The sequence below is a fragment of the Gordionus sp. m RMFG-2023 genome, chromosome 5 (genome assembly GCF_954871325.1).
Source record: "Gordionus sp. m RMFG-2023 chromosome 5, tfGorSpeb1-WG-v2, whole genome shotgun sequence".
Classification (NCBI taxonomy): Eukaryota; Metazoa; Nematomorpha; class Gordioida; order Chordodea; family Parachordodidae; genus Gordionus; species Gordionus sp. m RMFG-2023.
Window position 1 is genome coordinate 19,023,140 of NC_088779.1, and position 26,761 is coordinate 19,049,900.

General features: G+C 28.5%; 1 protein-coding gene across 7 annotated transcripts in view; it reads left to right on the forward strand.

Moving 5' to 3' along the window:
* Positions 1-26,761, forward strand: part of LOC135929582 (uncharacterized) — a 119,998-nt gene that overhangs the window by 88,118 nt on the left and 5,119 nt on the right. The window lies entirely within an intron of this gene.

Consider the following 26,761-nt stretch of genomic DNA (forward strand, 5'->3'; position numbering starts at 1 on the left):
TATTAAATAGTCAGGAATAATATAAATACTCTCAGTGAGAAGTCTAATAAACAATGAAATAACAAGATATAATTATTCCAACTAAGCGCAATAATGTAAACAATGCTTAATATGGCTATGAAATTCCTTGACGTAATATGCACATAACAAAAATTGGGCACGTTAAAAATTAACATTTATGTTATCTTTATTTAGGACATGTAAATATTACAAAAAGCTTTTTATTATATAAATTAAAAATAAGAATAAATGAAAATCGAAATGCGATATAGATTTTATTGATCCTCTGTAAAGTCTAAAATAAGATGTCAGTATAAAAGTATAAACTAAAACTTGTTTATTATTTTCAAATAACTAACGCCCATCATTCTAAAGAAAACTCTTCCTTAATTGAAGCCATAAATATTTGGAAAACACGGATCAATGTTGACTCATCCCCCCACAACCCATAGACAGAAGAACTGGGACGCTCTAGTAGTTGCTCGCTGCGTTGAAACACTCTTATCTAGCATAAAATCTACTGACCACACTCTATTCTTCTCCCTGCTCAATGGTACTGCTGGGCATGAGTTTCTCGAGGTCATTCCTTCTGTCAATCTTCAACTTTTCAATAACTAACTTAGTCACGCCATCGGTATTCGTCTAAACTGCACCATCACCCACCCTCACATCAGTTCAGGTTGTAACTCGCCCATTGACATGAAAGGAAGACATAGTTTACATTGTCGCTCTAGCAATGGTCGATCCATCAGACATACGCAATGTAATTCGATCATCCAACATGTTGAAATTAGCTCAAATACCATACATACTAGAACCCCAGTGTGATTTTAGTTCAGACGGTAAACGTCATGACGGGATCACTCAAATTCCGTGTAGGAAACCCCAATTATTGGTATGGGACTATTCATATATAGACCACCTGGCCCCATCTAACCAAGCCCTCAACATCATTTACCAGAAGGAACAACTTAAAATCTCCAAATACACAGTAATTTCAAATGACCATTGTTTTATTCCTAACATTTCAACCACACTTGCCACCTTTGGCAAACTTGCTTTAGCATTCTTCAAAAATTTAGGATCACAAATCAGCAAACTCTCAGAAGAATCTCAAGAGGGTTTTTTCTTCGACAAAGGTTGGCATAGCTATCCTTAAAGCGAATTACATCCTCTTCAATGGTAGTTTACTAGCTAAAGAGCTATTCTAGACCCTTTCCAAAATAATTTTATTCTCTATTATAATGTTATATTGTAAATTAAATAGTTATAATATTTTATAACAATCAAATAATTATCATTTTATTTTAAAGATTCGCTAAAGCACTAATTTTTCAAATATAACATCATTTTAGTCTCCTGTTTGGTCTATTAATTAAATTTGCAAATGGAAATAAGGGAGCGGAGGGAAGTAAACATGTATTGTAACGAATACATATTTATTCGATTATTGGATATTTATGCTGTGATTTCAAATGATGGATTGTGAAGATATAGGATTATTTCTATTTCTCTTTGTAGATAACAACTGTGTAATTTATAGTGCAATATGTAGTATCTTTATATGTGCAATTAGTGTTGTTAAATGACTCGATTTTTTAAAACGGCTAACCCAAATATTACACAAACCTGGAGATTTTGCTCTAATTGGCAGAAAGGTTTGAACATCTATTTACGAAATCTCGAGACTTGCATAATATGTTTGGCTAAAATATTAAGTTAGCCGTTTTTGAAATCGAACCCTTTAACAAACTGTGCAATTAATAGAATTTTATATGTGAAATATATTATTTTATATGCGCAATGAGTATGATTTTAAATGTGCATTTCTTAAGATATAATATATTTATCGCAAAAATGTAATAGCTGCAATATAGTGTTTAATCCATCGTTTCTAGTGTTTGCAACGGTCCGGTCCCTTTTTCTAAAATGAGACCGGACCGTTAAGTCAAGTGAGACCGGACCGTGTGACCATCGGACCAGTCCGTTCGGTCCGGTCCCATCTAAAAAATTTTTTTTATTAAGCTACAAAAGTTTTATTCTGCATTAGATTTATTAAATGAAAAGTGTTAAATTACCAATATTTTAATAATATCATCAAATTATTTTTGATATATTATACCAATACAAATGCCTAATATTTCAAAAGAATATTAAAATACAAATTTATTGAATATAATTTAAATCAATTTGATTCACATATTTAATTAGTTTTTTTTGATATATATAATGTGATAGATATTTGGTTATAAAATATAAATAAATATTTTCGTTATCTTCTAAAAAATTAAAAATTATTCTATTTTTTAGCCATGATTCAAGTGTCATTATTGATTGAACGGATTCATTCTATTTCATCTTTTTTTTTATTTTATCATTAGCTAGAAACAGGGCTTCGAACCTAACCGAACCGCCAAACCGGAATGAACCGTTATGATTTTCTGAACCGTAACCTTAACCGAACCGTTATAAAGAAAATATAAAAAGAGCGAACCGAACCGTTATAAATATTTTGAACCGGTTCAAAACGGTTTTAAAAAATAATTAATTTTAAATTATTAACCTAAATTTGAAATTTTAATTTTCCGGGGAATTTTTTAAATTGGTGATTTCTTTTCAAATTAAATATTTTTATATTATCAACTAAGATATCTTAAAATCACACATAATTATTCTTGGCTAAATTAACAAGTTTATATATAAGTTATTAATAAGCTTATACTTGCTAATAATTTAGGAAAAAATTAAATAAATCTACTATTAATAACTAACATCTAATAGAAATCAAGTACTTTTTACATTCATTTTTATATTATATGGTTTTTATCTCATTATAAAAGCTTGGATCATAGAATTTAAATGACAATAAATAAAATGGTCAGCAATATTTTAATGATATGATAATTTTTTATTTATAATCATATTGTTTTTTTAAATCAGAATTCTAATATTCATTTAAGTCATTATAAATTATTTATTATTAAAATAAAATTTTTAACATTTGAAGAAAGAGAGATCGCCAGAAAACATCTTTGTAAAGCTTGGAACTTGATACAAAGTCTAAATAATCAGAATATTGAAATTCTAAATACTATGTCTACGTGTTCGCATTCGAAAGATAATTTAGATGATGATTTTGAAGATAAAGTCGCGTAAAAGTCTTAATAAGAATAATTCTCAGGGCATAGAAAATTATAATAAATGTATAGAAATAGAATATATAATTCGGTCATTTGATAATATAGAGAGATTAGAAAAAGATACTAATCTTTTGAATTATTGGGAAAATGTAAAGAAAAGTATGCCAGAACTTTATAAGTTAGCTATAAATGTGCTAGCAGTTCCAGCTATGCAGGTATCCGTAGAAAGAGCATTTTCTAGCCTTAAGTTTATACTCTCTGCGCAGAGAACTAAATTAAATCCTGAAATAGAAAATATTTTAGTCATCCGTTCTAATTCTCTTTTTAAACATAAATAGTATACCTTTTATTATATTTATGTGTTATTTTATTCATCATTGTATTTACGCATGTTTGTTTTTATCTTATTTATTTATGAAATAAAAAAAATTAATTTGTCAAATTTATATTTACTAAGTTAAATAAAAATATCTATTAGATTATCATGGTTAAATTAAATAAGAAATTATAAATTGAAAAGATTTTTCTCTAAAATTAATATATACATGGTTAATGATTAATTTTTTTTAAAATCAAATTTATAAAAACCGGAACAAACCTAAATGAACCGTTATAAATTATAAACCGAACCGAACCGATATGATTTTTTTTTAAAAACCGAAATGGAACAAAACCTTTATAAAATTTTAAACTAAAAACCGGAACAAACCGAACCGTTATGCTTAAAGGTTCGAAACCCTGGCTAGAAAAGATGTTCACATGCTACAGATGTAGCCTGCTGTAGTCCATTGCTATTTTGGCTAGAATTGGAAATCGATATTGATTCCCTTCCCACCAATCTAATATGTTGGAATTAATCGGATATAAAATATCAGATAAATAGCTTTGGATTTCATTTATATCATCTTTCTCTGCTGATGTTAAGTTCCCATGAGCCGATCCCTGGTTATTCTCTTCTTTTTTTGAATATAAACCAATATTAATACAAGTAATAGAAAATATTATTTAAACCAATAGCAATATTTTAAACCTAATACCAATAATATTTCGTTAATCTTGGGTTTTAATATTGGTTCCCAGCCTTAATCGTAACTATAAGTATGTTTAATTAATTAAGTTTTTATTCATATATTTATTGATCTCCATATATATGACTAATTTACTTGTGCTTGAAGAATTGGAAAATATTTGTAGACATATTTTACATGTTTTCCCAACATTATCTTTTTAAAAATATTTTTATAATTCTTTAACATTATGTAAAGAATTTGATGGATTTTTTTCATTTACATCATTAGTCATTATTTCACCCTCTGAAGAGTGTGGTGGTTCAATATTATTATCAACTTCTATGATTCAATTTCCATTTCTAAAAATAAAATTATAATACTACCTTCCCTACTAAATTAAATTACTTGACGACGAATGAATTGAATTGAATGAAACGGAAGAATATAAAAAGTAAAAGATGAATGAGATATTATAAAGTGTTAGGCATTAAATAATCATGTTTTATGTGTTCATGTACATGCACATTAACTAAAAAGCAATTCGTAGTATAGTAAACTTTTATCTTCTTGGTCTTCGGTCGGACCGGACCGTCCCGCGGGACTCAAGAGTCTGATGAGACCGCCTTGGACCGGACCTGACTGACAGTCCGACAAGACCATTGCAAACACTAATCGTTTCAGACATATTTTTGTCCAAAAATGTAGGAAATAATGAAAACCATGCATATTAGGAATAAGCCATAAAAGAGGACTCGACCGAAGGCTGGGTAAAAGCGAAATTCGCAGCATAGAACATTTCATCGAAATAACAGAAATTTTTAGATCACCATTTACCAACCAAAAATATAGGTATATTTCAGATTTACATCTATAAATATAGGGCAAATTTATGATTCATCTTTCACCAAATAAATAGGAAATTTCTGACTCTGGCCACTTTGATGGGCTGTCTGCTTTTTTAAAATGTTATTGCAAAAAAATATTAAAGGTTGTGATGGTGAAGTTGTATGAGACTGATTTTCGAAGTTTCTTAGATATTGTAAAAGGAATGGTTTAAATTCATCAAGTCCGCTTGCATTCTTTTTATTGAATGAAATGATTATATTCGTCATTTCTTTACTTGATATATTTCAGAACCTAGATCAATGCCCGTTCCATGTTGGCGGGTTTTAACCCATAACACCCTCCTGCTTGTTGTTTCAAGAAATACCCTCTCGCCCATCCGCTCATAGTTTTTTTTTAATTTACGCGCCCGCTCAATTATTGAAAAATTTTGTTTCACCTGCCTAATGTCTAAAAATTATTTTATGGTTGGGTTGGCTCTTTATTTATTTTATTTTCATCTATTTTTACTTAATCTTATAAAATTATTATGTAATAAATAGGCTTATTTAGTCAGAAAAATATTTTAAAACCCGCTCAATGTTAATTTTTTAACCCGCCTATAGTATGAGAGAACTTTAACCCCGCCAGCTATGACATACTGCCCAAAATCAGGACTAAAAATAAATTTCAAATAATTTTTGAAACTAATTTATCACATTAAAGACATCAATTTATTTAATATTTATCCGAGACCTGCACCCCTCCCAAATCCTGTCTTAAATACACGGGTTGGACTATAAAAAATTTTAAAAATAAAACTGAGCCGGATCTAAAAAAAATCTTTTTTTTATAAATCCGGGCCGGGCCGAATATTTTAAATCGCAATTATTATATATATAATAAATAAATGAAATAAAATAATATATATTTAAAAATTGTTGAATATATCACATTCATTCACTTCTCATATTTCTTCCATTTATCGAAAATTTTTATACACCCTAAAAAATCCAGGCCTTGCCGAAATTTTTTTTAAAGATCCGGACCGGGCCTAAATTTTTTTATAATCCGGGCCATGATGAAATTTTTTTTACAAATCCGGGCCGTGCTATTGGTACCTTTGTAGGTATCGGATATTTATAATATATTTTTATGGTATTTCAAACTATTCAAAAATATTATTTTTATTTAATCAAAAAACCATATGCATTAAAAGGTGATATTCAATTATTATTTATTTTAGTAAAATAATTTATTTTATTTATATTTAATGTAAATATTTTATTATTATCAACAAATAAACATGATATGATTTAATATTTTTTATTTATATTATTATATTTTCAAATGAAATTAAATTTATTTATTTGATGTTATTTTAATAAAAAAAATAATATGCAGCTATATTGTAAAATTGTAATATTCTTTTTAATATAATTTATTAGTGATTTTCACAATCTTCTTTATAAATACATCTTTTATTAAGGAATTATATTGTAAATTTTATTAGATAAATAAACAATCTTTTAGGTGAAATCTTTTATAATTTTTTTATAATTTTTTTTAATTATCTTTTTTATTAAATGAGGTGGATTTTATGAAACTTTTTTGATGATTTTATATGATCATTTTAAGGATAATATTTTAATGTGACAATTGTCATAATCGTTATTTTATAAGTTTTTTGAATTTTTTTGAAGAAAATAGGTTAAAATAAGTATTGATAACATGTGTAAATATAAATTTAGTGAAGATGTACCAAAGAAAAGTGACAATTGTCATAATCGTTATTTTTAAAGTTTTTTGAATTTTTTTGACGACAATATGTTAAAATAAGTATTAATAACATGTTTAAATAAAAATTTAGTGAAGATGTACCATAGAAAATTGACAATTGTCATAATCGTTATTTTTAAAGTTTTTTGAATTTTTTTGAAGAAAATATGTTAAAATAAGTATTAAAAACATGTTTAAATAAAAATTTAGTGAAGATGTACCATAAAAAAGTGACAATTGTCATAATCGTTATTTTATACGTTTTTTGAATTTTTTTGAAGAAAATAGGTTAAAATAAGTATTAATAACATGTGTAAATATAAATTTAGTGAAGATGTACCAATGAAAAGTGACATTTGTCATAATCGTTATTTTATAAGTTTTTTGAATTTTTTGAAGAAAATATGTTAAAATAAGTATTAAAAACATGTTTAAATAAAAATTTAGTGAAGATGTACCATAAAAAAGTGACAATTGTCATAATCGTTATTTTATACGTTTTTTGAATTTTTTGAAGAAAATAGGTTAAAATAAGTATTAATAACATGTGTAAATATAAATTTAGTGAAGATGTACCAAGGAAAAGTGACATTTGTCATAATCGTTATTTTTAAAGTTTTTTGAATTTTTTTGAAGAAAATATGTTAAAATAAGTAGTAAAAACATGTTTAAATAAAAACTTAGTGAAGATGTACCATAGAAAAGTGACAATTATCATAATCGTTATATAAGTTTTTGGAATTTTTTTGAAGAAAATATGTTAAAATAAGTATTAAAAACATGTTTAAATAAAAATTTAGTGAAGATGTACCATAGAAAAGTGACAATTGTCATAATCGTTATTTTATAAGTTTTTTTAATTTTTTTGAAGAAAATAAGTTAAAATAAGTATTGATAACATGTTTAAATAAAATTTAGTGAAGATGTACCATAGAAAATTGACATTGTCATAATGGTTATGATTAAAGTTTTTTGAATTTTTTTGACGAAAATATGTTAAAATAAGTATTAATAACATGTGTAAATATAAATTTAGTGAAGATGTACCAATGAAAAGTGACAATTGTCATAATCGTTATTCTTAAAGTTTTTTGAATTTTTTTGACGAAAATATTTTAAAATATGTATATATAACATGTTTAAATAAAAATTTAATGAAGATGTACTCTAGATAAGCGACAATTGTCATAATCATTAATTTTCAAGTTTTTTGATTTTTGTTGACGAAAATATGTTAAAATGAGTAATAATAACATGTTTAAATAAAAATTTAGTGAAGATGTACTATAGAAAAGTGACAATTGTCATAATCGTTATTTTTAAAATTTCTTTGATGTAAATGGGTAAAAATATAGATTGTAAAATTAAAATTGCCTGAGTATATGCCATAGAAAAACATATGGTAATAATAGATTCTTCCCCAAAAACAGGAGCAAATTGGCATTTTATTACATTTGTTTATCGGGTCAGAAATTAATATGCAAAATTTATATCATAATATCTAATCCTAAGTTAGAAATTATTATTTTTTTACCAATTTTCACCAGACAATCTTGTTTAAAATTTGGATAAACTTTTTTTTCTATTTTAAAATCAATATCGATGCAAGTTAACTATTTTCGAAAAAAATCAAAAAACTTTAAAAATAACGATTATGACAATTGTCGCTTATCTAGAGTACATCTTCACTAAATTTTTATTTAAACATGTTATCAATACTTATTTTAAAATATCTTTGTCAATAAAATTCAAAAAACTTTAAAAATAACGATTATGACAATTGTCACTTTTCATTGGTACATCTTCACTAAATTTATATTTACACATGTTATTAATACTTATTTTAACATATTTTCGTCAAAAAAATTCAAAAAAAAAATAATGATTATGACAATTGTCACTTTTCTATGGCACATCTTCACTAAATTTTAATTTAAACATGTTTTTAATATTTATTTTAACATATTTTCTTCAAAAAAATTCAAAAAACTTTAAAAATAACAATTATGACAAATGTCACTTTTCATTGGTACTTCTTCACTAAATTTATATTTACACATGTTATTAATACTTATTTTAACATATTTTCTTCAAAATTCAAAAAACTTTAAAATTAACGATTATGACAAATGTCACTTTTCATTGGTACATCTTCACTAAATTTATATTTACACATGTTATTAATACTTATTTTAACATATTTTCGTCAAAAAAATTCAAAAAACTTTAAAAATAGCGATTATGACAATTGTCAGTTTTCTATGGTACATCTTCACTAAATTTATATTTACACATGTTATTAATACTTATTTTAACATATTTTCGTCAAAAAAATTCAAAAAACTTTAAAAATAACGATTATGACAATTGTCACTTTTCTATGGTGCATCTTCACTAAATTTATATTTACACATGTTATTGATACTTATTTTAACATATTTTCGTCAAAAAAATTCAAAAAACTTTAAAAATAGCGATTATGACAATTGCCACTTTTCATTGGTACATCTTCACTAAATTTATATTTACACATGTTATTAATACTTATTTTAACATATTTTCGTCAAAAAAATTCAAAAAACTTTAAAAATAACGATTATGACAATTGTCACTTTTCTATGGTACATCTTCACTAAATTTATATTTACACATGTTATTAATACTTATTTTAACAAATTTTCGTCAAAAAAATATTCTAATACTAAGCATCGATGCAGAATTTTGACTAATTTTTAGCAGATTTATATAGGCTTAGCCGATTTTTAGGCTTAATCTAATTAGGCTTAGCCGATTTTTAGTTTTAGCCGATTTTTAGGCTTACCTAATTAGGCTTAGCCGATTTTTAGGCTTAGCCTTATTAGGCTTAGGCGTAGTTTTTAGCCGATTACGCAACACTAGTGGCTACCCATGCAAATTGAAATATAATTATGGTTTTGATAAAGTTTTTTTTGGTATTTATATAGCATCAAAGTTGCTTTCAATAATATATTATTGTCTAATATTCATAATTTTTTTAATATTATGATCTCAATTTTATTCCAATTAGAAAAAATTTATTATGAATTTTAAAAAACAAATGATAAATTATATCAATTTGTCCTTATTTATTGGAATTAAATTGAATATCCTTTCTATTATTCCTTACTTGATGGTGAATTATGAGAATATAAGATATAACATTGTAGATTCAGCCGATGGTACTTCTAGTGTTGTTAAAAAGCCGAATTTTATCGGCTACAACCTCGAGATAGGTGCCGAAAATTTTGCTTAAACCCCAAGGTCGGAGCCGAAAAATTTGGCTTAAACCTCGAGGTCGGAGCCAAAAATTTGGCTTAAACCTCAAGGTCGGAGCTAAAAACTTTGGCTTCAACCTCGAGGTCGGAGCCGAAAATTTGGCTTAAACCTCAAGGTCGGAGCTGAAAATTTTGGCTTAAACCTTGAGGTGGGAGCTGAAAATTTTGGCTTCAACCTCGAGGTCGGAGCTGAAAATTTGGCTCAAACTCAAGCCGGCTCAGGAGTTGGCTCGAGTCTAATTTTGAGCCAAAATTTATTTTATTTATATATTTTAAAAGAATATAATAAAAATCTGAAATTCGTGTTATTTTAGTAAAATAACTTTTTTTTATAATATTTTATTATCAACAAAAAAACATATGATTTGATTTAATATTTTTTATTTATATGAAATGAAATGAAATTTATATTATATTATTAAAAAAATGATATGATGATTTTTTAATAAAAAAAATAATTACAATAACATTAAGTGATTTTCAAAATATTTATGAAAATAAATTTTGATTGAATTTTAAATCTCTTGAATTTTATTATAAATAAAATCTTTTAGGTGAAATCTTTTATTTATTTTTATCATTTTTATAAAATTATCTAATTTTTTAGGCTGATAAATGAGGTAGTTTTTTAAAATAATTTAAATATTTATATTAAACTTTTTTATGTTATTTTACGATCGTTCTAAGGTTAATATTTTAATGTGATAGATGTCATGTTCATTTAACATTTTTGAATTTTTTTGTCATAAGAGTGTAATATTATATAAAGATGATTATAATTTAAATGAAGATGTTCTTTGGAAATATGATAATATATCGGTATTTTTAAACGTATTTAATTTTTTTGACACTAAGTGACAAAAATAAGTATTGCAAACATGTTTAATTAAAAATTTAGTGAAGATGTACCCTAGATAAGTGACAATTATTATTATCGTTATTTTTAAAATTTTTTGAATTTTTTTGACGTAAATGGGTAAAAATAAATATTTCTAACATTTTTAATTAAAACTTTAGTGAAGATGTACCCTAGATAAGTGACAATTGTTATAATAGTTATTTTTAAAATTTTTTGAATTTTTTTGACGTAAATGGGCAAAAATAAATATTGCAAACATGTTAAATTAAAATTTCATGAGGATGTACCTAATATAGGTGACAATTATCATTATCGTTCTTTTTAAGGTTTTTTAAACTTTTTTTTGTCGTAAATGGGCAAAAATAAATATTTCTAACATGTTTAATTAAAACTTTAGTGAAGATGTAACCTAGATAAGTGACAATTGTCATAATAGTTATTTTTAAAATTTTTTGAATTTTTTTTTAATAAATGGACAAAAATAAATATTTCTAACATATTTAATTATAACCTCAGTGAAGTTGTATTCTAGATAAGTGACATTCCGTGCTTTATATATTCAGTACCGGCCCGGTATTTTTAAATTGTTGTTTTAAGTTCTAACCACCATCTTTCAATCGTTTTAGTTGATTATCTATATTTCTCTATTAGTTTACATTTTATTGTAAAGATCACTTTATCATTTTTAAAAACTGTTATGAATTCAAATTTGGACAATTTAACTTATATTTATTCAAATTATATTTTTATTTTAGTTACAATTTTATTTTATATTTTAACCTTTTTAATATTATAGTCTAATTTTAGTTTATAAAAAATATATAAATAGTCGATTAAAAAAGAGAAAAGTAGGTTAAATAAGATATTTTTTTACTTACTCTCACCATAATCGTCATTCTCTTCATGGTGCTCCGTTGGCAAAAAAAACTCGCCATGACGTAAATTTTTTTTTATAAATTTTTCTTTTTTTAAAAAAAAATTTTTTTTTTCTTCGCAATGTAAATATGAATAATAAAAAATTATAAAACAAACAAATATATTCTATATAAAGAAGGAAAAAAAAGGTAAAAATCATTTTAAAGTTATTTCCATTATGTTTTCTTTCAAACTCGTTAACATTCCCTGGGAAATCTCTGTTTATGATATACTATTTGAATTAACTTATAATTGTGATGTGCACTACTCAAGGATACTGGGTAGTGATGACGCCTTGTTTAAATTCGTGAACCTTAAGGAAATGATCAATTGTTAACGGGAAATTTTACGTATATAAGGATTCGGAGTTTATCTAACTCCATTGTATTTTTGTTAAAATATGATGTGTTATAATTTTTTAATATATACGAATTATTAATAAAATATGGATATAAAACCAGAATTAATATATAAAATTCCAAAATTAGTTGGACTACTTACTGAGATTTACTTAGACAGAATATTAAGTTATTTTTCGACCAGCACATTATCGGACTCTATTAAAATAAATACTTTGCTTAATAATTTATCAGACGAGGTCTTTGACAACATTAAATCAATTTGTTCCGATACCCATATTAGATCTTAAAATAGTGACTAAAAAGTTAACTTACCTTTGTGCAAGATAAAAACATTTTAATAAATAAATTTAACTTATTACAGCAGAACTCGATTGAGAATTTCATGCAATGGTACATATGAGTATCGAAACTGCATAAAAAATGTATTTTTTCGGACGATAGTAGATTAAAAGCAAAATTACGTACATCTACCTTAAATGACAAAATAAAATATAAATTTTGTAAAAATATTAATTTAACCTTAAATGAAATGGTTGAGCTAGGAATTAAATTAGATAGTATCAATGATAAATCAGATGTTGATAATATAAGTTATATGAATAACGATAAAAATTCTGATAAAGATAAAAACTTTAACAATAGTAATAGAAATGACAATGAAAATAAATTTATTTATTTGATGTTTTTTAATAAAAAAAATAATATGCTGCTATATTGTAAAAATGTAATATTCTTTATAATATAATTTATTAGTGATTTTCACAATCTTCTTTGTAAATACATCTTTTATTGAGGAATTATATTGTAAATTTTATTAGATAAATAAACAATCTTTTAGGTGAAATCTTTTATCATTTTTTTAAAATTATCTATTTATTATTAAATAAGGTGGATTTTATGAAACTTTTTTGATGTTATTTTATATGATCTTTTTAAGGATAATATTTTAATGTGACAATTGTCATAATCGTTCTTTTATAAGTTTTTTGAATTTTTTTGAAGGAAGTATGTTAAAATAAGTATTAATAACATGTGTAAATACAAATTTAGTGAAGATGTACCAATGAAAAGTGACAATTGTCATAATCGTTATTTTTAAAGTTTTTCGAATTTTTTTGACGAAAATATGTTAAAATAAGAATTAATAACATGTGTAAATATAAATTTAGTGAAGATGTACCAATGAAAAGTGACATTTGTCATAATCGTTAATTTTAAAGTTTTTATTGAAGACTTCTGCAACAGAAAAATTGGTAAGAGTGTATCATAACTTAAGATTCATTAAAAATATTAAAGAAAATAATTATATTGAATATGAATCAGAACAAGACTATGCCAAGGAAGGCGAAACATTAACTATCTATAGAATGTATAAAATAATATTATGGAATTTTATATTATAGATTCATTATAATATTATATATATAAAATAAAGTTAATATTGGAACATTTATTTGAATTTGACCATATTTAGCCATATTTGACCGGTCAATTGATCGAATCGTATTTGACAGGTCAAATGCACAACCCTGATTCAAATGATCTTCTGCTAATTTTTTTTTACACCGTTTATATATTTTTTTTAAATATAAGTCTAAAATATTAGTTTTCTGGAAAAATATTTAGATGCAGGTTGAATCATTTCCCAAAAGACTAAAAAAGACCTCATGAAAGACGGTTTGAAGCGGTAACGACATTTATTTTCGCCGCATTTTAAATTTTTTTTGCTTCTGCGCACTCGCTTTAAATTTATTAAAAGTAAAAAAATCTACCTAATTTAATTCTTCGTTTTATGATGTTAAATATATATATATAATATTGGTGACCTTAAAAAATATTGAATAATTTTTTTAGACTACACCCTGAAGAAATATGTTTTAACCCTATATTAAGAAAACATTCTTTTTGGTCGTTAAGAGCTTGTTAAATTATGCATGATATTGAGCGATAGTCAACTTTATAAAACTATAATGTTAACAAATATGAACAATATAAGATATGGTTATACAAATTATTTAAATACTGAACTACATCTCGACTGGAAAAGAAGAGTAGCTTCATATAAGAACGGACCCTTTATTTTAGTTATAACATGATCTTGATATTTTAGTTATAACATGATCTTGATATTTTAGTTATAACATGATCAGAAATAAAATAAGGTTAAAGAATCTTATTTGCATTTCAGAAAAAAAATTAATTTAAATCATGAATTTACTATGATAATAGGTGAATTTTTAGTTATAATTTATAATTAACTCTAAAAATCGATGATCAGCTAAAAAATGATTTTTTATAATAAGAATTATTATTTTAAATAGGCCACCTAACATGAATTGATTAGAACAATAGGAATTTTAATGTTAAAAATTATTATGTTTTTTTTAAATAAAGGGATTGGCCCTTAAGTAAAATATAATTTTGCCCCTAAAGTGATATAAAATAATAACTAATTCTATTCCCAGATCATTACCTCTTTTATAAAAAAACCTAACACCTTAAATTAAAATGCCAAGCATTGAAAAAATTAATCTTTGCAAATATAAAGTTAGATATTAATATAACTTTCTCAAATGACACCATTTCTGTCAATAATGAGGAAACGTTAAAGCCAGTGCGGGAACCCGAACCTAAATTTTTTTTGAACCCGAACTCTTTTTCGTGGTTCGGGGCTCAAAAATTGTTTTGTTTATTTTCAATATCAAAAACATTACTGGGTGAATTTTTCTTAGAATCATTTTCATTATGGTAAAAATTTTAAAATTTCATCGCTACACTTTTCAAAATTTTTATAATATATAATATATATTTAAGGAATATCTATTGTTGTATGTTGGATTTTTTCATTATACAAATCAAACATAATTAATTAAATTAAGGCTATAATAATATCAAACTAACTAACTAACTATAAAAATAGATTATTCTAAAACGACAACATAGTATAAAACGGAGAAGAAATTAAGGAATAAAAGTAAGTCTAGGAAAACATTTTGGAAAGACTCGAGTCCCGGAGAAGTTTACCTAAGAAAGTTAAGGTAGATGTCAAGGTAATAACCATAGCTCTGGTCTCAATTTCATTTGTTATTGAACAGTTAGTATGACAGGCAGGAATTGTAATGAAAAAGAACATCACAAGATAAAATAGTTTATTAAATGCAAGTTGCAATGTAATGTCAAAGCTAGGCATAAAATATCTATATTTTAATTTATCGCTTCTTGAAAAATTATATTAAAATACTCAGACTAAATAAGATGTGGATAATATAATAGTTATTCAAAATATAATTCATATTGTTCACAATAGAATATAAATTTTTAAATTATATTGTATTTTATAATTATGATGATCAATTATTTATGGTGATGGTGAATGCTAAATAATAAAATAATTTTTAAAAAATTGATGTTGGTGTTATTTTTATTAAATTTTATAAATGCATATTTATCTGGACTCCGGACTGCCTGGTTAAGAGATTTTTTGAATTTAGAACGAGGGATCACAGCGCTCAAACCCCTACAATCCAAAAATACTTAAGACTCCATGCCCATAATTTTATCCTCTCTTTAATCCGAACCTGTTCATAGAAGATAGGGTCTTAAAAGCTATTAATTCGTTTAAGATTCTACAGGTGGAATAGATGGCTTCCGTGCCATTTACTTACACATCATCTATTCTCCAGTACCAAAATTTACTATCATGTCACGTTAACAATTCACTTAACAATATACTATAGCTGTTTTTTCCTTGATTCAACCAATTATATCATGTGCTCGCTTGATATGACTCAGTAAAACCACTATAGGTGTAATATTCAGGAAGGTGCTAATGAATAATAACACAAATTACATGTGTTTACTAATATTCCATCAGCTCTGTTTTAATGTTCTGTTTCCAGAGCTATGAAGCAGTTTTTTTAACTAATCTCCTCTATCACATTTAGGCAGAACATTTTCTTCCTAAAAATTGACCTTGAAAATGCTTTCAACTCAAAAGAGAACATTTGCCCCCCCCCCCCTTATAATAACTACATGCTTATCGGCACGTTATACAATCGATATTTCTAACATTTATAAATCTATTTTCTAGTCAAGAGTCAAGACAAGGCAGGAGCATCTCTAGATTTTACAATTTCAGGGGGCTAAACTAAAAAAAACTTATGGGGGCTTCGCCCCCCCCCCATGCCTCCCAATTTAAAATTTGTTAACTCAGAACAATTATTCTAAATTTAATATTTTGTCATTTATTATATTATGCATACAAAATAAACTGGCATATAAATAATTAAAACAATACAAGACATTTCTAAAAATAATATTTTTAAATACTATTTATTACAGTATAAATTATCGATTGCTGATATAAAAAAATTTGCGCCTGAAGAATTACAAGTCATAAAAAAGGTTAATTATTTTATACATATGCCTCAAATGATAATGATTTTTAAAAACCACATAAGGCTATGTAATTATTAGTAATACCCGAAATTTTTTTTAAAAAAGTTTCACCTGCCCGGCTCGAATCCGATATTTTTTTAAAAAAGTTTTGCCGGCCCGGCCCGAACCCGAAATTTTTTTTAAAAAAATTTACCGATCCAGCCCGGCCCGAATTTATTTAAATATAGAAATTAATTTTTATAATTACTCAAAATAAAAGACAATGTCGTTTAGTTTCAATAAATAAAATAAAATATTTTTATTTTACATAAAAAATTCAATATAAAATTGATAAATTCAAGGTCCAACCCGACCCGGCCCAAATTTTTTTTAAATATTAGGCCCGGTCAGGCCCGAACCCTATTATTTTAAATAGAATTAGGCCCGACGGGTACAGGCCGGGCCTAACTTTACAGATCTCTAATTAGTAACTTACATTGACAAAAGGTCATGAAACTAATATTACTCTCTGTTGCCATTTTGGACAATGTTTTATAGAATGGACTAATAAGGAAAAATTTATTAGCCTTACCAAATGAACAATTATTGAAGAGATAAACGACCAATCCAAATCATAAAACTATATAGTGGTTAGAGCTTCCTATTACATGACATGATGATTGTAAATTTCTTGTAAGAGATTTACGTTTAAATATATTTGGGCAGCACTTCCTACAAATTTTGGTAAAATTCGTCTAACACTTTTATAATTGCAAAAATTTGGGCAGCACTTCCGTGTATCTGGCTTAATTTCAAAAATTTTGGGTAAATTTGTCTAACAGATTTATATTTGGAAAAATTTGGCTTGCACTTCCGTGTACTAGGTTTATTTAGTAAAAATTTGCGCGAATTTTTAATAGATTTATTTTTACAAAAATTTGTATTTCCGTGTAACAAATTTTTACTGGCCAAAATTTGGGCAACACTTCCGTATAATTTGTCCTTTTACTTAAACCCCAACAAATGGGTCACTACAATCTTAATTGAACTCTTACTGACTATAATCGCCCAACAAATGGGTAAACACACTCTTTGACTCTTACTTGATATAACCGCCCAACAAATGGGTAAATACACTCTTACTTGACTCTTACTTGCTATAACCGCCCAACAAACGGGTAAATACACTCTTACTTGACTCTTACTATAACCGCCCAACAAATGGGTAAATACAATCTTATTCGCTTGTTCACGCAGAAGGTCACGAGTTATTGGCCACCAATGTTTTATAAGTTGTCTACTTTAATCTTTAACTATACAATTATTTATTATTCTAATTTTCTGGGTTCGATTTCCTATTAACTAATTTAATATTTTAAATATAAAATTATTTATTATACAAAATATAAATATATTTATTATTGTTCTCATACTTGATATATTTATTATTATTCTTTTACTTGATTTCTTTTACTTTTCCTTTTTTTCAAGATCAACTATTTTTCTTAATACACGCAATAAAATAACATGAAAGCAATTACCCTTTATCGCTATATGAAACAGCAGAGCTACGCTTGGACTATCTCATTCCATCTAATTGGGTTAAGAAATTTAGGGGTAACCTATGAGATGAGCCCATCCACAGTTCTTGGGCAGGCTGCAGTTACCTGTGCGCGCAAAAGGCGAAACCACTTGCTTAAACGCCTACGGGAAATAAGAAGAGAACGCAACTTGATAACGAAAAAAAAATGAATGAATACTTTCTTTTTCTTTTTCTTTGATTATATGTACTTAAAAAACAAATAATATATAAACAAAAAAAAATAAATAATTTGCAAGAAAAATACAATTATCGATTTATCTTTAACATTTTTTATAATCTTTTTTTTTCTTTTTTTTTTTTAACAAATCTTAAATTGATTTGAGTTTATACTAAACACTAAAGGAGAATTAAATTCCAATTTCTTCATATGAACATTAAAAGTAAAACATATATACGTAATTTAAAATTATATATTAAAAATATCATGTAAACTATTTGTAAATTAAAATCTATATAAAAAAAACTGTATAATAAAAAAAATAATTAGTGTAGTAAATTGTATGTTGGGTGGGAGGAGGTCAAGAAAGAGAGCCGTGGATGGCAATGCAGTTAGATCTGCATACATCAATAGATATGCGCTGTCTGAGATAGAAGCCTTCCTGCGGGTCACCAAAAACAAGGATGAATGCGCAAAAAAAACATCAAAAAATATTAATCACAAATAAAATGCTTATTATACAAAATGACTCCACGCTAACACGATACACATAACACGCCCCCACTAATTGAAAACCCAACTTCGCATTTCACCACTCACCCGGCATAATTATCGTCTTTTTATGGTGTTTTCACGAATTTATACGGTGGTTAGTTTCTCCTCCCTTTGTGTGTCGCTATTGTCGATTTCCCGTAGAAATTATCTTAGTTCGACCTGGCTTCGTTTATCATTTGTACAATCCATTAACTATTTTGTCCCATCAACCATTATATGGTTGATTCCCTTATTATTATTACTCAATTACCCCGCTATTATTATTATTATTATCAATCACCTTACCTATGGTTTAACTGTCGACTGCAATTTTTCCCGGATATATTGCGCACCATATTAAAATGAATATTTTTCCACCATGAATTTTTGATCAAGTATATCCCCCTTTCATACTCCCGATCGTAACCTCCCAGGTTCCACACCCTTCTTCAAATGATCCCGATGCCGTACTCCCTCTCTTCCGCCGGTGAATTTCACTCGATTACGATCACCCCGGATTTCCATTTCTTATTACTTCCAAATATCCTAGCCCATACTGCCTGCCCTACCCTAAATTCCGCTTCATTCCCGGCCTCAGACATCTTCTTTCCCTGTCTTGTCGGTTTCAGTGAATCCAAACAAATTCTAGTTCTCCGTCCTAAAAACTTCCCGCCGGCGATGGCTCCTCTCCTTTTCTACCGTTGTTGTAATACGCCACTGCCACCCACATCTCTCCACCTCCATCCTTTGACTTTCTCAACCAATTCTTGACCACAGCTATCATCCTCTCTGATTGTCCGTTCGAACTCGGATGATAAGGAGGCGCCAAATATATATATTTTATTTTCGAAGTCAAAGAAATCCAAATGGATGCGCCCCCAAGGCTGCAGTGCCTTCGGCCACACACTTTCTTTATCTTTTCGTGGCATCGGAGCCCAAGAATTACATCTAACACAGGTTCGACTGATATTTTCAATGTCTCGGTTCATTCCTGGCTACCAAACATATTCCCGTCCCCACTGTTTCATTCTTTCCATTCCTTGATGCCCAGGAATCATCGCCATTACCGCTTCTCTTAGCTTGGACGGTATAACACTCCTATTTCCTCGCACCAAACATTCATCTATTATCGCTAATTCCTTCTGTACATATTTATAGATCTTGTCTCCATCCCGCCACGTTTTCTGTCCCTTAAGGCACGCTTTGATCCGTTTCAATTCCTTATCTTTCAAAGTCACCTTTTGATCTCTTCCCATGTTATTGGCCCACCTCTAGATACTCCCGCCATAGTCCGAATCAGTTCTTGTTCAATTTCTTCCTCCCGTTCCTCTTGTTCTTTCTTATCTAAATCTTCCCCAGCTCCGCATCTGGATAAAATGTCCGGTAAATAATTTTCCCTCCCTCGTCGATATTTCACTTGGACATCAAAACTGTCCACGAGCAATAACCATCTCTGCAGCCTAGGCGATGGCATTAGTTCTTTGTTGTCCTTCCTGAATAAATGCACCAACGGCTTATGATCGGTGTAAATAATTAATTTGCGTCCAATCAGATATTCCCGGCACTTTGTTAACCCGAAAATAACGACCAATGCTTCTTGCTCAATCACTGAATACCTGGTCTCTGCCGCTCTAAAAATCCTTGAGAAAAATAATACCGGCCTCTCTACCCCATCAATAGAATGCAACAGCACTCCTTCTACACCTTTATTAGATGCATCCACCGCCAATATCACCTCCAATTCATTATTAAAACACACTAAAACGGGTTTCTTTCCTATTCGACCTTTTCATTATTGAAGGATTCCTCTTGTTCATTTGTCCAATCAAATTTTCTTCCTTTCTTTAATAACTGATATAAGGGCGCTGCTATTTGAGCGAATCCTTCTATGAACCGATGATAATAATATACCATCCCCAAAAATGCCTGTACCTCTGCTTTATTACTGGGTCTTATCATATTATTAATTCCAGTCATATTTCTCCACAGGCCGCACCTCCTTTTTTGTGATCTTATGCCCCAGATAAGTCACTTCGGTCACCCCCAACACGCTTTTCTTCCCGCTGGCTCTCAATCATTGCTCCTTGATTCTTCAAAATACTTCCTCCAATCTCTGTTCAAGTTGTTCGGGATTTCTTCTCGTCATCAAGACATCATCCATATAGTAGAAAACTCCCTCCATTCTCTGAAAAACCGCAGCCATCGTACGTTGAAAAATAGGAGCTAAAACACTTAACCCGAATGGTAATCTACAAAACGCAAACAATCCTTTTGGCATAGTAATCGTTAACAACTTACTTACTTCCGGCTTTACCCGTAGTTGCATAGAGAAATCCACTTTTGAAAAATAAACACTTCCTTTTAAACTAGCCAGTATTTCTTCAATTCTCGGCAAGGGATATTTAACCTCCACTACTCACGGATTTACTGTAACTCGGAAATCTGCGCATAAACGAAGCCCATTGGCTTTATTCACAGGCACTAACGGAGTCGCCCATTCACTGTATTCCACCGGACATACAATACCTTTCCGTACCCATTGATCCAACTCTAATTCCACTTCCTTTCTCCATTCAAACGGTATCCTCCGTAACGCACAAAACTTCGAAACGCAACCATCCTTTAATTTAATGTCTACTTCATAATCTCTGAGGCATCCCAAGTCTTTGTTGATAATATCCCGATAATTGTACTAATCTCCGTACTCCTTCTTGCACTCGGGGCATAGCCAATTTTCTTCCCTCGTCTTCTTTAATTATCAATTCTTCTTACCTGGGCATTGTTCTTTCCTTCATTACCTCCCGATTTCCTTTCGTTTTTTTATTCATCACTTCTCGATTTTCCTGCTTAGTGGTATTCATCACTTCTCGATTTTCTTGCTGTGATTCCTCCTTCCTTCACCTTTCCTTCCTCCTCCCTCCTCGTACTATCACGACCCCTCTCAGTGGCTCCAAAGTGCCCCGGGTAATTTCTACCTCTCTTGAATCCTTATTTGCTGCTTCTCCTCCGGAATTTCTTTCCCCTATTTTACCTTTAGGATTCTTCTTCCCTATTTCACCCTTAGAGTTATTCTCTTTTATTTCCGTTCTCCCTTTATTTTGCTCCTCGAATTATTTTCACTTATTCCGCTCCTTGAATTATCGCCCCTAGTTACGCCCCTGGAATTATTTTTCCTTAGTTCGCTCCTTAAATTATCGCTCCTTGACTTATTTTGACTTGTTTCGCACCTTGAATTATCGCTCTTTGAATTAACGCTCCTTGAATTAACGCTCCTTAAATCATCGCTCCTTGTCACGCTCTTGGAATTATTTTTCCTTAGTTCGCTCCTTAAATTATCGCTCCTTGAATCACCTTGACTGGTTTCGCTCTTGGAATTGTTCTTCCTTGTTTCATTTCTTAAATTATCGCTCCTGGTTTCGCTCCTGGTTTCACTCCTAGAGTTATTTCTCCTTGTTTCGCTTCTTGTTTCGCTCCTAGGAAGATTTTCGCTGGTTCCCTCATTAAACATGGTCTCAATTCCAGGCAACACATTCTCCCTCAAGGTCATGACAGCGTATTCCTCACTCGTTATTGGTATAAATTATTTTACACCATGAAAAGATTCTCCAAAAACTATACCATGGACCAATTCTAATGATCCAATCCCAACCTATCACCGCTTCTATATTCCGATTAATAATCCATAAATCTAATATTTCCACTCTTTCCTCCGATGTCGCCACTATCTCTACCCCACCTATGGCTGCCAACAAAGTTCCATCAAACTGCCTTATTCTCAACCCCTCATTCTCTATCCTTTCCCCAGGCCATATACTTTGATATCCATTATATCCAATTACCGAAATGGCAGCTACTGTATCAAATAACATGGGAAACATTCTCCCCCCCCCCCAATTTATCATTACTCTAGAGCAAGGATCATGTACTATCCCCTCTTGTAGCATATTTACGATCCCCTCTTGTAACATATTTACGCTTCCCTCTTTATTTATTTTTCGATGATTAAATCCCTCCTCCGTCCTGTCTAAGCATCTCGCTCCGACCTGTACTGCAATTTTTCCACTATCATATAGTCACAAATTCTCACAATCCTTCGCCACATGCCCACCCATTAGGCATCGAAAACATTCCATATTTTTCCCCTCTAACTCTTTGACATTAACTGCCCGCCCCTCTTCCATTTTCTCCCGCTCAATAGTCCTCACATTTAAAGCATTCGGACTCATCTCTCTCTGTGGGAAACCACTTTTGTTATTGTAATTGTTCGCATTACATTCCTCTTTATTATGCCCAAACCTACCACAACCCGCACATCTTAATCTCTCTTGTTTACTCGGACAATAAGGGCTATATGTCCTAATTTTCCACAACCGAAACACTTTGCCTCCCGGCAATCTCTGTATGACCTGGTTTACCACAATTATAACAACTCATTACCCCTCTTCTCCGAGATTCAAAATTTTGTCTTATTTCCACTCTACTTCCCCGAGAATTTTCTCTGGGCTCTCTATACAGTGGCAACACTTGATTATTTCCAAAATTTTGTTATCAGAGCTATATATATTATTGTTTATATCGCTATCCGTTCACCCTTTAATTAACTCCTGAACCGGTAACCAAGTAACTTTACGCATCATATCCTCCTCTCCATAATGTCTCTCAATGGTTAAAGTTTGTACTTTAATTCTTATGCTGCGACTCCTTCTCATTCTCCTGTCCCAAACTAAACTACATATCCATATTAATAGTATAACCAACGTTCCAAAAATATTATATTGAACCTCCCAGTATTTAACAAATTTTAAACTTTTCATCACGGCGTTATAAAAAATTTATGATTAATTTCAAAATAAAAATCTTGGTTATTTGTAACGTCAACAAGTAAGATATTATAAGTAGCGTAAATAAGCCAATGATGCACATATACATGCACACTTAATAGGTCAATGGATGACAAAATTATTGTAAATTTCTTGTAAGAGATTTACGTTTAAAAATATTTGGGCAGCACTTCCTACTAATTTTGGTAAAATTCGTCTAACACTTTTATAATTGCAAAAATTTGGGCAGCACTTCCGTGTATCTGTCTTAATTTCAAAAATTTTGGGTAAATTTGTCTAACAGATTTATATTTGGAAAAATTTGGCTTGCACTTCCGTGTACTAGGTTTATTTAGTAAAAATTTGCGCGAATTTTTAATAGATTTATTTTCACAAAAATTTGTATTTCCGTGTAACAAATTTTTACTGGCCAAAATTTGGGCAGCACTTCCGTATAATTTGTCCTTTTACTTAAACCCCAACAAATGGGTCACTACAATCTTAATTGAACTTTTACTGACTATAACCACCCACAAATGGGTAAACACACTCTTACTTGCTATAACCACCCAACAAATGGGTAAATACACTCTTACTTGTCTCTTACTTGCTATAACCGCCCAACTAATGGCTAAATACACTCTTACTTGACTCTTACTTGCTATAACCGCCCAACAAATGGGTAAATACACTCTTAATTGACTCTTACTATAACCGCCCAACAAATGGGTAAATATAATCTTATTCGCTTGTTCACGCAGAAGGTCACGAGTTATTGGCCACCAATGTTTTATAAGTTGTCTACTTTAATCTTTAACTATACAATTATTTATTATTCTAATTTTCTGGGTTCGATTTCCTATTAACTAATTTAATATTTTAAATATAAAATTATTTATTATAGAAAATATAAATATATTTATAATTTTTCTCTTACTTGATATATTTATTATTATTCTTTTACTTGATTTCTTTTACTTTTCCTTTTTTTCAAGAAACTATTTTTCTCAGCACACGCAATAAAATAACATGAAAAAAAATAAACTCAAAAACACAAATAAAAGCAAATTGATAACGAAAAAAAAATGAATGAATAATTTATTTTTCTTTTTCTTCGATTATATATACTTGAAAAACAAATAATATATAAACAAAAAAAAAATATAATTTGCAAGAAAAATACAATTATCGATTTTTCTTTAACATTTTTTATAATATATTACAAGAATGAATGCGCAAAAAAAAATCAAAAAAATATTAATCACAAAATAAAAATTAAATTAATGAATGCGCAAAAAAAACATCAAAAAATATAAATCACAAATAAAATGCTTATTATACAAAATGACTCCACGCTAACACGATACACATAACAATAGCCATGACACTCACGATGTAAACTAATATCAAAATTTAATATGTTAAATAAATTGATAAAATAAAAACACTAAAAATATTTGGAAGAAATAATTATGCAAATATAATGAAGCCTTGAGTTATTTACACGGCAAGGGTGCCATATTAGAAATGAAACATTTTATACCTATATAAGGACCAGAATGATATGATGAAACAATTAAGATTGTATATAATATTGTCGCACCGCCTCTATTTGGTATATTGTATCTTAAAATAATAGTAGTTTGTAATAATATCAAAAATATATTTATATTAAAATTTTTACTCAAAACTGTTTTTCGAAAAAGAAAAAAATATTTTTCCTAAAAACACGTAAGAAAAGAAAAGATAGCTAATTTATTACATCCATTGTAGGATGAATAATAAAATGTTTAATTTAAAATATTTTTAACTAAATAGATGGCGTTAAATACTTGAATGCAAATTGTTACAATATTTTATAAAGAAATCATACTTATTTGGACCTTGAAAATATTTTTAGGAATAGGTATGATAATTTAATTTAAGAATAAATATACAGTTGATTAGTCATTTTGAACTTGGCTAATTACAATATTAAATTTATTAGTTTTCAATTAATAATTGATTATATTTATTTAATTAGGGTTATATAATAATTTAAATAATAATAGTCAATTAAGCTTCAACTGTTAATGCTAAATTAATATTTAGTGAGTGATATTGATATTCTATTTAACACATCATTTGATTGCAAGCTGATATAGTGAAAATATAATTTATGTGTATTAATCTAATCTAATATTTAAAATTATATTCATTTAATAAAAATTTAGACAGTCTTATTAATTTTTAAATAATAAAATTAAATCTATATATTACTTAATAGAATTATAAAAGAAATCGTTCAGGGGCAGGGGTTAAGATTCCACTTAAAATAATTTTTTTGCTTCAGGGGGCTATTCAAATTTTTCAGGGGACTCGAATCCCTGTGCCCCCCATAGTGACGCCACTGAGACAAGGCATACTAAAGGGTAACCCACTAGGCCCTAGATTATTTGTCAAAACATACAGACAAAATAAAACTTGAGATCTTACATTTTCTGTAGTATCTCGATTATGACACTTTAGCAGGACTCCACGATGAGATCATGATTTCAGAAATTGTAGATACCTGTCTCCATGATAAGTTTGTCTCGTAATCCCAAATATGAATTATTTTCTTCTACCGAAGGGGAACCCAATTTCCTACACCCCCCCCCCCCCTCCCTTGGATACATCATGGTTATGCCACGGCAATTTGTATATGATTTATATATCGCTGCTTTATTTTAACATTAAACATATTAATTAACAATAACTTTTTTAGATATTATTAAAATTTTGGAAATTTTAAATAACGTATAACCACTAAATCGCCAAGTTCAAAATAGCCAAAACATCCAATAACATCCCCAAAAACGTCTTCAAAAAATGGCCGCTATTAAAATAATGGATTTTTGAATCGTTATATATTATTAATCATTATTTCTTTGAAAATATAAATGTGTAATGTTTGGGAAACCTATGCCATATAATTTTATTGGAAATTTAATGGTACTCTTAATAATAGGCAATTCAAAAAAATTAGAATGTATTAGAAAAAATTCTCAAGTGCTAGCCTTATATTCAATTTTATCTGTGTTCCTATGCTTAGCCATTATGCAAAAATAA